The sequence below is a fragment of the Lepisma saccharinum genome, chromosome 10, assembly GCF_977018435.1.
Source record: "Lepisma saccharinum chromosome 10, izLepSacc3.1, whole genome shotgun sequence".
Lineage (NCBI taxonomy): Eukaryota > Metazoa > Arthropoda > Insecta > Zygentoma > Lepismatidae > Lepisma > Lepisma saccharinum.
The window spans coordinates 78,753,913-78,767,896 of record NC_139238.1 but is presented as its reverse complement, the minus strand read 5'-3'; the positions used below and the strand labels follow the sequence as shown (position 1 = coordinate 78,767,896).

The following is a 13,984-nucleotide window of genomic DNA, read 5'->3' as shown; positions in this document are numbered from 1 at the left end:
CAATAAAAGCTGCATCAAAAATGTTTTGGTTGTTTTTGTAATGAAACAGATTAATATCCGAGTAATGTATTTGACTTTTAAAAAAAGGCGCACGTATTAATACCCGAGCCTTAATTATAACTATCACATTGATATGACATTGAAAAACTTCATACATAACGTGCCAGCAACATTCTTGTTAAAAAAAACATATAAACAGCACAATACAAGACACTTTAAGAGTTTGTCCAAGCTTTTGACATGATCTTGGAGTCATCGGACAAACTTTTAAAGTGTCTCGTATCGTGCTTTATGTGTGTTGCTTTTAACAAGAATATCACATTGTTCTCTGAGAAGACATAAAATTGTCACAAAAAAGAACATATTAATACCCTCTGCATCATTGAGCTGATCCCAGTTTTAAGTGATACCAATTCTGATGTTGAAATACTTATCAATCCTCATTCGCTATGAATGTTTCAAAATTGTAAATTGTAAGTACTAAGAGTTGTTTAAAACACAGTGGAATCTTGATTTTACGTTTTTCAGGGGACCAAGTTGAAAAGACTTAAAATGCAGGAAAATGTAAAACTGCTATGTTGGGACCACCAAGATTGAATGTATAATGCGGGAAAATGTAAAATCCGGGAATGTAAAATTGAGGTTCCACTGTACTGATTAATATCAGTCAAATAAAAACCTTAAAAGTGCGCTAAATATTCCAAACAGTCTTGATTGTCTTGTAATTTGGCAATAATGATACTTGTGGTATGAAGAGTGGTCAACAGGTGGCAGCATAATGTTGGCATACTCCACACTGGCATGGCAGTAGTATAAATTGATATTGTTGATTTATTATTGTAAGTCCACTTTATGCACAGTAAGGCTAATCGGGACTGGTCCCAGTTTGAAGTGGGATCCGAACCACTATGTCCCTCCACCGGGATTCGAACCCGGGACCACCTGATTACATTGATGACAACGTTACCACTGCACCATTGGGGAGGCTCTGCAGTATTATAAATAAGGCAGCTCCACTTGCAACATGAAGCCAGGTTAAAGAATCTGTTACACATTTTTTTTGAGAACTGATCAAACTCATCAAAATCCATTGAAGAATGAAAGTGAAGTATAGTGATGGGGCGTTCCATTGTCACAAGTGGCATGCACAGACTATATTTTTGACAATAAATTAACTATTCTACTGATAGTTAAGCAACATTTTTCTTACAGTTGCTGTGCAATGAATTATGAAACTACACACTGTTAGAACATTTTCCCAGATTTATAGCAACAAGTCAACAATTTTGTGTCTCTGGTGGGACAGATAAAACACTGCCTCTTTACTTAATAAGAAATTGATTTTAACTTCTGTGAATTTTCAAATGATGAAAAATAAATTATTTAAGACAAAGAGAGAAGGCAATTGACCTTTGAATATTCTAGTGAAGTTGAGGGGGAAATGGAACAGTTAAAGGAGAAATTAATTGGTATTTTTTTTCTTTTTTGGTGTCGCGAGTGGGACACAATAGAAAACAAACGGAAATCAAAAAGTTAAAATAAACCAAGAATATGTAAAATACCTTCTATTTTCTAACTTAAGTATATACAGGGTATCTATAAAAGAACTCCGGGGTTTTGAAGCTAAACATTTTATTAAAAACAAACTCGGGAAAAAGTAAATACATATTTTTGAAGGTAATGTTATCAAGTTTTGTTTATAATTTAGTAAATTTCAATATGTGCCCTGTTTGTAGCACGGCACACATCCAAACGATAATAGACTTCTTGTGGCATCCTAGCCAGCATGTCTGGGGTGATGGTTGCCACAGAAGCGATAATTCTGTGCCTTAGATGGTTGACATCTTGAATTTTCTCCGCATGAACCATGTTCTTCGCATGTCCACATAGAAAAAGGTCTAAGGGAGTAAGGTCCGGACTTCTTGGAGGCCACGGAATAGGCCCTTTCCTTCCAATCCACACTTCCAGATTCTTTAAACGCCTTAAGCCATTGACGAATGGTTTTGTCCGAAGGCTAAACACCACCATACTCGCGTCGAAAGTTCCGCTGTACAGTAATAACAGATCCAGTTTCTACAAGCCATATCACACACTGCGCCTTCTGTTGCACTGAACTGCCCTGACTGTGTTCGGCTCGGCCACTTCAAGGTCAATGTTGTGCAGCGTTGCCGACCTTTGTTGGAATAAACTCCAAACGGCGTGAATAAAATTTGATGAGCTATTGATTTCAAAGTAATTAACTAACCTGAGTTACCTAATACTGTTTGCGCGCTATCATTGTTTCAAACCCCGGAGGTCTTTTATAGACACCCTGTATATTATTCTTGAATTTCTACGCAAATGACAATTTTAGATTATTGACCCACAAGATAAAGTTACAGCCTTTCATTTAATTCTAAAATTTGAGATTCAGAGGTGCTTTGACATGGAATGCCCCTGATGGATGTTCATCTCTCCAGCAAGTGTATGAATGTGGTTTCTAAACAGTGTTACATCTGTGACACTCCCCTTAACCAGGTCAGGCACATCGAGTAGTGATGCCACAGGGTATTGCAGCAGTTATAGCCTAGTGAAGTAAAATCTGAGTGCAACTGTGCATGAAATAGCTGCTTGTATGGATACGAGTCATGGATCGGCATGCCAGCTGATGACAGTTGAAAGATCAACATGTTCATACCTGTGAGGAACTTGAGTGGCAATTTGTGACTGAAGATCTGTCACTGGAGATGAAACCTGGGTCCACTACCACAACCAGAAACCAAGAAAGCACGCAAGGAATGGCACCCCACCATTGGCAGAAAAGGTTACACTGACTCTTTTGGGATGAATGAGGTATCATTTTCGAACACTGCAAACCCAGAGGGAAAACAGTCACCAATTTAATGTATAGAGATCTCCTTAAGAACCGCTTTTATCCTGTTATCAGATCAAAACAACATGGACTTCAGTGTAAAGGTGATTTGTTGCAACATGACAATGCTCAACCCCCAAGTGCACATTCAACTCGTGCAACCAACCAAGATCTGCCCTCTGAGTATCTTCCCCATCAACCATACTTACCAGACTTGCCCCCAGTGATTTTCAAACTTGTGTCGGGCAAAGAGGTGCCAGGAGGCAAGTCTTTCAAGTTTGATGAAGCAGAACAAGTGGCTACACTCGCAGCCAAAATACTTTTTTCTGGAGGTACCCATGCACTTCTAAAGTGCTGAGGCTAAAGTGCATGCAATGGAGACTTTTTAAAAAGTAAGTGTGTACATTTATTATTCATTACATTTGGAGATAAAAAATATTTAAGGTTTGTATTTGAGTCTCCCTCTTATTAACATGAACATATTCCAGTGCAATGACATCATCAATTTACCATGGTTTTGCTTTAAAACATTTAAGAATTACACTAAAATATTTAAAATAGCTGCCATTAGATCACAAAATCGATTTACCTTACTTTTCCAGTATTTTCAGGTCAATGAGAAATTTGGTTTCCAATCAAAGTACAGTAAAATTGCATTTACGCTTGTAAAACCATAGTCTATATAAACATAGCAAGTGGTAATGTCACAAATTACCTACATCTTACTTTGCCTGGTGTATCAATCTTACCATATCTTTCCCATTCTTACATGTTAACGGTTGGGCTCACTTCCGTTTTGGTGGTTAATTTTCCCTATTGAGAATTATGAACAAAGTACTTAGAAACAAAAAAATACCACTGTTATGGAAAAATTGTCTACAACATGCCCTAATATTGCTACAATCCTTTCTGGCACACAACCCCGATAAGTCTTGTTTTTCCAGCTAAGGGAGCAAGTTGAAGGAATTTCAACGTATTTTTCAATGGCAATTTTCTCTTGACTTAAGTGCTTGCACTCCCTCACTGTTTGGTTTACCAAAGTAACAAGCAACTCTCAATTTTTGAATTTGTGTCCAATACTGTAACTGACCCCCAAAATCCCTTTCTCCAGACCCCACTTCCTTCAATTAGCTAGAAATTATATTAATTTATTACACTAATTGCAATTGTTAAAATTACCATCCTACCAAGGGGTATTGCATAATGCATAACTTCATTTAAGCCTTTGATTAAGCCATAGAAACATGTCTCCCATTACACGTTAAAACCCCACTCAAGTGCCCCACAAAGGGCAGTTTTAACAAATACCTTTGAAACTATATTTAATGAGACAAAATATCTCAACTAGTGCATCCACCTGCTTGCAGGAATAAAACATACAATTGCCCACACTCCTATCTCAGTAAAGCTACACATAAGGGATAGATGCGAAAAAATCTCACTTTCTCACATTGCCAAGCATGAACCTCAAACCTAAAATTACTACTTCAATAATTCTAGTCATTATTTCAGAAGTAATTTGTTCACATCATTCTTCTGAATATTTCCATCTAATCACCAAAATGCAACCCTAGGTAACTGTCCCTATCCCCTTTCCCCCCCCCCCAAATTACTCTTTTTGGCATAACATCCATACCATTACTTGCAACCCAAACAACATACACATGCAGCAAACGTCCAATCTTTGTCTTCAAGTTTTCCTAGCTGGTGGCTTTTCTGAATCAAAGTTGGTGAAATAGTACTTGAAGAGGTAATTTTTCAGACAAATTTCAGTTTAGAAACATGTATTGTATATTCGCAATCGGGACTGGACCTACAGTTTAAAGTGGGATTCAAACCACTATGTGCCTCCACCGGGTATCGAACCTGGGATCCCTTGAATACAAGGCCACGACACTACCACTATGCCATCAGGGAGGCCCAATACTCAATTGTTGTCAGCTGATATAGGCATATCAGTGAAAGAATTTTATGAAATTTCTGTACGTACCCTGTAACTTAGTGTACAATTCTGGCATCTTGAGTTTCTTGAGAGAAATGTGTTCAATTCCAATGGTGGCTAATCTCCGATGGATTTCTTTCTGACCGTACTCGTATAAAGTCGCTCTGGGTTCATCCAGCATCTACTCACTGGGTACCAGGGAAGGAAAGCTGAAGGGTAAAAGCAGCTGGAGTGTGGTGTTGTTCACAACACTTTTAATGTGGCATAATGTTTGCGTACATCCCATGTGTGTCGTTAGAGCATGGTGCAATGCAAAGATAATAGCACCTTTTGAAACACTGATTTTATGAAGTAAATATCTAAATATGCAGTTTATTTTCTTAAGACAAAACCTATTGCCATCGCCTATTTGCATGCATAAAGAATACACACAAACCATTTAGGATTTTCTTGGAACATTTGCAATTTTATATCAAACCAGTAGAAACTCAATCATCAGTATCAGAATGAGCAGTGCCACAAGAGTTTGTAATTAAATGGCAGCTATTTTGATATTCTATTTGCACATTAATATTTATAAATATTATGAAAAACTTAAAAGTTACAACATTGCAATATTGGAAATGGTAGGAATTAGTAATAACAGTATTAGCAGTGGTATCATTAAAATCTTGTACCGGCCACCACCCATACTAGATATGTGAAGTTTGGTGGAGTATAAGACAAATATGATGTAAACTCAAGGCACGGTTTCAATCAGCCTACTTATATGCCTAATTAAGATAACAATGAACCCTATCAATTACTTGGTAACTACTAGACACATACATATGAAATTTTGTGGACTGAAATACATACGAGGTGTGACATAAGTGAAAAACAAAAAGGAGTTGGCAACAACAGCTTTGGCGACGTCATGCGACACCCCTAGTCTCTCTCTGCTGCAAGTTTGGAATCACCTGGTCTTGCCAGTTGGGAGTACTGCGTCATTGAGTGAACACCTGCAACGGTGTTCTGCCGAAAAAAAATATCTAGTGTGAAAAGTGAACAAAGAATCAACATCACATTCCTTGTGAAACTTAAGAAATCAGCAACAGAAACATTCCAAATGTTAAGTGAGGCTTTTGGAGATGATACTTTGTCTAGGACATGCATGTTTGAATGGCATGAACGGTTTTCGGAGAGAAGGGACAGTGTGGATGACAATGAACGTACAGGGTGCCCACAAACTGCGATTACAGAACAAAACATTGCAAGAGTTCTTGAAGTGATACGAGGTGACCGAAGATTGAGCGTTCGTGCAGTGGCTGAGTTAGTTAACTTGGATTGGGAAGCTGTTCGATGCATTTTAACAGAGGAATTGAACATGCGGAAGATTTGTGCGAAGGTTGTACCAAACGTTCTGTCAGATGACCAAAAAGTGTCGTAAAGACTTGAGTGAGGACATGTTACAATGCCTTAGAAATGAGCCAAGTTTGTTGGAATCTGTTGTTACTTGCGATGAGACATGGATTTTTACCTATGACCCTGAAAGTAAGTTTCACAAGGAATTGGATGTTATTCTTTGTTCACTTTTCACGCTAGACATTTTTTCGGCAGAACACTGTTGCAGGTGTTCATTCAATGATGCAATACTCCCAACTGGCGAGACCGGGTGAGTCCAAACTTGCAGCACAGATAGACTAGGGGTGTCACATGACGTCACCAAAACTGTTGTTGCCAACTCCTTTTTGTTTTTCACTTATACACAAAAAAAAACGGATAGATTGCATAACATGACATGAATAAGCTTGATCAGTGGATCGGTCTGCCTGTGGAAATCAGAGTGTAAAGTCAAAAATCAATATTGATTTGAACTTAAACATCTTGGATGCAAATAAAACTGCATGGATTTTGATGGAAGAAAGACCTTCATAAAAAAAAATCCTTATTTTTTTCATGTATCTTTGTTCAAATATTCAGACCCATTCTGTAATGTTTTAACTTACTGATTGATTGATTTGCTTGATTTTATTTCGCTTTTTGTGCCACTTTTGGCTAACTTGCGAAGATGGTGATGAGTGATGAAATTGATGAATGGACTCTCACAAACATCCATGCCCAGGCTGGGATTCGAACACAGGACCCCTGGTGTTGTAGCACAAAGTGCTAACCACTCCACCACGGGGGCTGGCGTTTTAACTTGTAGGAAATACGAAAGTGCAACCTCTAGTTCCAGCTGATACGGTATTATTAAAGTATTACATTTTTGCATAAAATCCACATTCTCAGCTACAAGAATCACATTTACTATTTTCTGAATTTCCAGACTTTCTCAGTCATTGCAGCAATTCCAGATGCAACAGACTGATAATTTAGAAGCAGTTTTATTTACATTTTATTTCTTTGTAAATATGATTCATTAAATATATAATGTAAAAACATAACCAAGGAAATTTACAAATAGCAGCAGCCTTTCTTCTTGCACAGGAATATATCTTCTAATGCATTCTGCCATCACTATATTAAAAAAAAATAAAAAAATGAAGGTAACAGACTGACACAATTGACAACCTGTGAATCTGGATTTGCTGAATCGAAGTTGGTGAAATAGTACTTGAAGCGGTAATTTTTCACAGACAAATTTTAGAGTTTAGAAACACATATATTGTACTGTATATTCGCAATCTAAAGATTCTCCTTTAAAACAATGTACAGCACATTGCTCTTCACTGATGTGTAATTTTGGCCATCAGGGTTCACATTCTTCTAGAATTGGTCATAGGTAGAGGCACATATTTTTGGTAAATAAAAAAGCAAAATTTCGGTACAAAAACGGAGTTAATTTCGGGTTCAAAAGCGGTAAATAAAATGAAATATCGGTGTTATAGCGGTGAAAAATTGGATGAAAAGTGGTATATAAAAAGACACTTTGGTTTTAAAATTGTGAATATAATCCTAAATTTGATTTAAAAACTACACTTACTCCACAGAATTAACATTTCACTTCTAATAGCACATTTATGTAGTTATAAGAGTATTAAGTTTATTTCTGTGTAAAGGAGTCCATTTTTGCTTCTCCAATATTAACAGCAGAATTAATCAATTTTCCGGGAATTGCATAACTCACAGGATACTTCAGACTTCAGAAAGTGTCGCGTCGGTATATAAATGGTAAATTTCGTGTTTAAGAGTTAATTTCGCTTTTTGCAGTTCATTTCGCATTATTTCCTGACAAAACATGGTCACAAAATGCATCTCACACCTTTCAAAAACATGAAAAATTAACACTACAATGTGTTTTTTCAAATTTCGTTTTTTCGTCAAAAACGAAATATGCATGCCCCTAGTCATAGGTCAATTTCCCACATTTTTCCTGGTTTTCTATGATTTTGAGGTCAGTGGTAATCTTGAACATAAATGTCCTATATTTGCCCATTCATTTGTGTCTGAGAGTTAATGAACTATTCGTTTAATATCTACTAATTATTCAGAAACTACGGCAAATCTAAATATAAAATTTGGTGCTCTAAATGATCCATAAAAATACTAGCATACTAATTGGACTAAAATTTTCATGAATGCACTTTCTTGTGAAAAAACTAATTATAATAAGGGGCTTCTTTATGGCATACTTATGCATATTTGACCTTTTCCATTTGATAGAGAATATTTTGATCATTATTTGGCCACATTCAGAATAGTTTTGCTTTTAAAATGTATCGATTGTGAATTTTGCATGATTACCAAACTATGTGAAAGTGTCATGCAAGACATCCAAGCTCCTACAAAAATTATCAGCCTGTATCAATGAGTTTCAACAGCTACCTGCACATACTCCTTGCATTTGCTGACAAAACCATCAATATTGGCTCAGCCATTAATGCAGCTAAAACTAAGTTACTGGTTTAACCTTTCCAGTTGGGCCTGAAAATACAGTTTTCCCAGTGTTTTCTTGCTGGTTTTTCTTCTTATATTTAAAATAAATTTTCCCACATTTTCAATTAGGGATATGAAATTTTGGCCGATATTGATAAAGTGTAGATGTAAAATTTACCGATACCTAGGGATGTGATGAAGCTGAAAATTTACCAATGCCGATGTACTCACCGATATTTTTTGGAACCGATACTGACGCTGATCTTTAACCGATTCCGATACATAAGATTATTAAACAGAAATGAGATGTTATTTTCTGCATGACAAAAATAAATTTGGTATGTACATTTCTATTGCATATCATATGTATATACATATATATTCTCAAGAGTAGCGAATGTACATTTGCATCTACAAACGGTTATGTGAACCTAGGGATTTAACATTAGTACACAAGCAGTTCTTTGAAATGCAAAATGAATTCCTGTTCTGCCAGATCCAACTTCAGAAATACGAGATTTGGAAGCACTTCAAGAAGTAACCTACTTCTTCTCTTATCGCGAATCTGTTCAGTAACACTGAACACTCAATCACTGAATACTGATGCAGCAGGTATGCTCAAGTATTTTCTCAGCACTTGCTTCAGGTTTGAATACTAATTTTTGAATTTCCAATACAACAGCAGATCCTGGTTCAGCAATGTACCGTTTTATAGTTAGGTTGATCTTCTGAATGAGAGTTTGCAATAATTTTATTACAAAAACTCTACAATAATGACGAATCATAACCTAATTTTCAATAAATCTTACAAAACTAGAATATAAAACTTATTAGAAGGTAAAACTCTAGTATAATCTGTACCGGTTTAAATATCAGATTTTTGCCGATGCCGATATGTCAATTTCTGCCGATTTTCATACATCTGTAATCGGCTTCGGCACATCCCTACCGATACCAATATTCTTCTGATCTGATATAAGATTTCAAACGGGTCATTGACCTGCTTAATAAATGGATATTACCAAATGACCAACCTTTGCGATGCAAAAGAAGCTTCATATTTAGAGAATAACTTTAAAAAAGTATGGAATGGAGATTATATGTGTATATTCATAAAAGTAATAACAAAATGGGAAAATATTGCATTAATTTGTAATGTAAGATATTTATAGATATATTGGATAGTAAAATTATCGGTAATTTTATTGATATGCTTATATCAGCTGATTCCGATAGAGTACACATTAATCTGTCCCATCCCTATTTTCAATACATAATATGGAAATAATTAATGATAAATAGCCTAAAAACTTCCTATGAGAATCGAAATCATCACTAACTGCGAAATCCAAAGTGGAATCCTCGTTAAAAAATGTCCACAATTTGCATATAAATGATTAAATGCAATTTTCAAAGGTATAAAGAAGAGCGCAATGTGATTCAACACGAGTACAAGTGGGCCTCCCCAATGGCGCAGTGGTAGCGTCGCCGCCTTGTAATCAAGGGGTCCCGGGTTCGATACCCGGTGGAGGCACAAGTGGTTCGGATCCCACTTTAAACTGTAGGTCCAGTCCCGATTAGCCTTACTGTGCATAAAAGTGGACTTAAAACACCAAATCAACCAACGAGTACAAGTAATATTCCAGCAATTGGAATTTGAAACAGGTGGTTATAACACAACTGTAAAAGAGACACTGTGATTAAAGCCCATTTTCATTCACAATAGAATTTAGAGTGCACATCATATTGGACAGTAGTTGTACGACAGGCTATACAGTCATTCCTTTGGAAAGGGTTAAATGACAACTATGCATTCTGAAAAGCTCAAGACATAACTTGAGACTTCAGACCCAATTCCTGAACACACCTCCCAGCAGGAGTATAAACCACTACCAACTTTTCTTGTAGCATTCAAAACATACCCCAGATATAAAATTCTTTACAGACCAACTCTTGACGAAAACATGCTTCAAATAAGAATCATTGTTCGCATTAAAGTGGTGAATGTAATGGTGAAGTCATTATTCATAAAGCAAAGTTGTGTTTTATTTTTAAATGACTTTATTTGTAAAATAATTATACAAACGTTATGACATGAATTGTACCTTTTGTAACAAGTCCCTTCAAAAAAACAAATCAACAAAAATAAATAAAACAAAAAATTAACAAAAGTAATTAAATAAATAACTAGCCATAAAATATTTACCAGCAAAATATTAACCAAAATAGAAAATAGTTATTGATAATAGTATATTAAATCAATAAAATCTTCTACTGTGTACTTTATTAAATATTGTATTAAAAAAATGCCAAAAACTTTTATTAAAAATGGTCCCTTATTTTTTTAAAATATGGCAAAAACTAGTATACTTTCATTCTAATATCTGAAAAAGCAGATATACAATGAATGTCATGATAGCACATGCTTTCACAATGACTGCAAAATTAGGTTTCAGTGTACATATTACATTATTATAGATACAACTATTGAGAAAATATTGTTGCCAAACAATAGCATAAAAGTATGGAGTAAAATTCAAATTTATTGTTGTAAGACAACAGAAAATTTATCAAATATATAAGTTACCCTAATCCTTTGAAATGCAGTAAAAATACCAAAGTTAGGCCAATAATAATTTAAAAACATCAACTCTCCACAACTTTGCTTTAACATCTTCATAATTTTCTTACTGTAAGTTCGAATTTGAAAAAAAAAAATGTGGCGTAACAATTTGGAGTAATCTCAAAAGAATATGATGCAGATATTATTTAGAAAAATAAAGTTGGTGCTGTAAAGAATATGTTTTACAAACTTAATTGATGTGTGATACTGAAAGCCCTTTGGAAAAAAGAAACAATTACTTGTGTCTTGCAAAATCCTTCACCTTGATAGATACGATCACAAGTTTTGGTCTTTTCTATGCTAGAAAATATACAATTTCTTTAACACATTTTCCAAAAATACATCATAACAAGCACATGTAAAAAGCAATATAAAATACCATGGACTTTACATTTTTTCAACAAATAACAATGTCTCGTTAACAATTTTTCCACTGTATTAGCAACAATAAACAAAATGCTAAGTAGGGACGTTTTTCATTTCTTATACAAATGTTTTTAATCAATATTATTGCAATTGTGTGCTCAATCTGCTCACAAAACAGATAAATTCTTTTAATCAATAATTGACAATTTGAAAGCACTATAATGGTTAGTTTCGGTTGTCCACTAATATTATAACTTTTAATCTTGTGATGTGACTATTTCGTGACTAATGTATAATATTTAAGGTACCAAAGCTGACAATTTAGACACTAAACTATCATTCAGTAGCAAAAAGTAGGTTGCGAAAGTAGTGTGTACAGGAGACATACATTTCTAAATTTTCTGACCACAACCAAGGAATAAAATCAATAATGAATTTATTTATTCTTTGTGGCTGTTCTCTCTTGAATATCATCAGGGAAATATTTACACTCTTAGTCTGACTGAAGCTGCAGAATAAAATATTCATTGATCAAAGAAATGCAAAAGAAACTACCTATTATCCATTAAACATAAAATATAAAACGGTCCATGTTCCTGTATTTGAAAATGATGATATCATCACATTTATAAGAATCAGAATTGAACAGTCACAAGCAATTGCAACGTTGTAGATTTAGTCAATCACCGAACTAAAAATTAAGAGTGACATTTTTGTGAATGCTAATTTCAAACACTGCGAGGCAGGGAACTAAACAATTCCATTATAATCACCGAAAATTGTTTAAAATTAATCCCAATGTTGACATTTGAGCCATCTGATTTGGAATTAATTATTGGAAGCAATGTTGCTTTTGGAATGCCAAAAAATAAATAACACAGCCAATACCCTTTGATCATATATCTATATTCTTCCTGATTTCCACTGATACCGATACCTCAATATTGCATCAATTTGAATCTGTTAATATGCATATACAGTGGAACCCTAATTTTACGTTCCTGAATTTAACATTTTTTCTGAATCATACATTCAATCTTCTTATTCCCCCTATAGCAAAATGTTCTGACTTTTGCATTTTCTCACATTTTAAGTTTCTTCACCTTTGTCCTCTGAAATACATAAAATTGAGGTTCTACTGTATAACTATTTTATATGAACTGTAACAAATCAATCTAGCAGGTTTACTTCAAGATATACATAAGTTCAAAGTTTGAATGTACGATACTCACAGTATTAAAATAGCCATCAACGAAATCATTTCTTCTGCAGAAAATTTTGGTGCAAAATTAATGTGAATTTTTCATAACAGTACAATTTATGTAAGTACTTTAAAAAATACTATAAAAATGATTACTTACAGTTCGTATGCATTTTATAGAAAAAACAACGTTTCGAGATGCAACTGGTCTCTTCCTCAGGTGCACTTCTTCGCAATCGGAATTACTTCATGCCTACGTCAATGAACACAAAAGAACAAGGAATAAGGTGATAGTAAAATATCATGGTTAAAAAGGTATTTGTTAAAACTGCCCTTTGTGCGCATAAAAACTCACTTTCTCACATTGCCAAGCATGAACCTCAAACCTAAAAACGGCCATAAAAACATGTCTCCCATTACACGTTAAAACCCGTCTCCCATTACACGTTAAAACCCCACTCAAGTGCCCCACAAAGGGCAGTTTTAACAAATACCTTTTTAACCATGATCTTTTACTATCACCTTATTCCTTGTTCTTTTGTGTAAATTGATGTAGGCATGAAGGAATTCCGATTGCCAAGAAGTGCACCTGAGGAAGAGATCAGTTGCATCTCGAAACATAGTGATTTCTATAAAACATATACTCACGAACCATAAGTAATTATTTTAAGTACTTATACATTGTACCAACGTTAATAAGTCGCACACGCCTTTTTTAAAAATTAATTTTCTTAAGACACCGTTAAAGTGTTGCATGACATTTTTGCAGATTCCGTGACACACCTGGATAATGGAAAAGTATCAGTGATTAAATCTGAACCAATACTTGTTGATACCAAAAACATCTACCTAATTATCTGTAGGAATTTGCAGTTTGATAAATAAAAATGATGCACATGCTAGCATATGCACCTATAATTTCAAAAGAACAAATAAAGTTGTTTGTGATTTGATGACAATCATTGGAATAAGTGCAAGGGTATCAAAGTTAAGTAATATTGAAAAACAAATATGTGATCATGATATGCATTCCTACCACCATTCCTATTTTCTAACCAGTGATTCACTGTGGTTTTGTAGAGCCTTATGTTCACGGGTCGGCATGCAATTGGACGATTATGCTCAATTTATGTTTCTAGCTAC

General features: G+C 34.8%; 1 protein-coding gene across 2 annotated transcripts in view; it reads right to left on the bottom strand.

Annotated features, from left to right (window-relative positions):
- The window catches only part of LOC145993967 (4'-phosphopantetheine phosphatase), a 116,596-nt gene that overhangs the window by 29,556 nt on the left and 73,056 nt on the right, over positions 1-13,984 (bottom strand). The gene's annotated exons all lie outside the window — the stretch shown is intronic.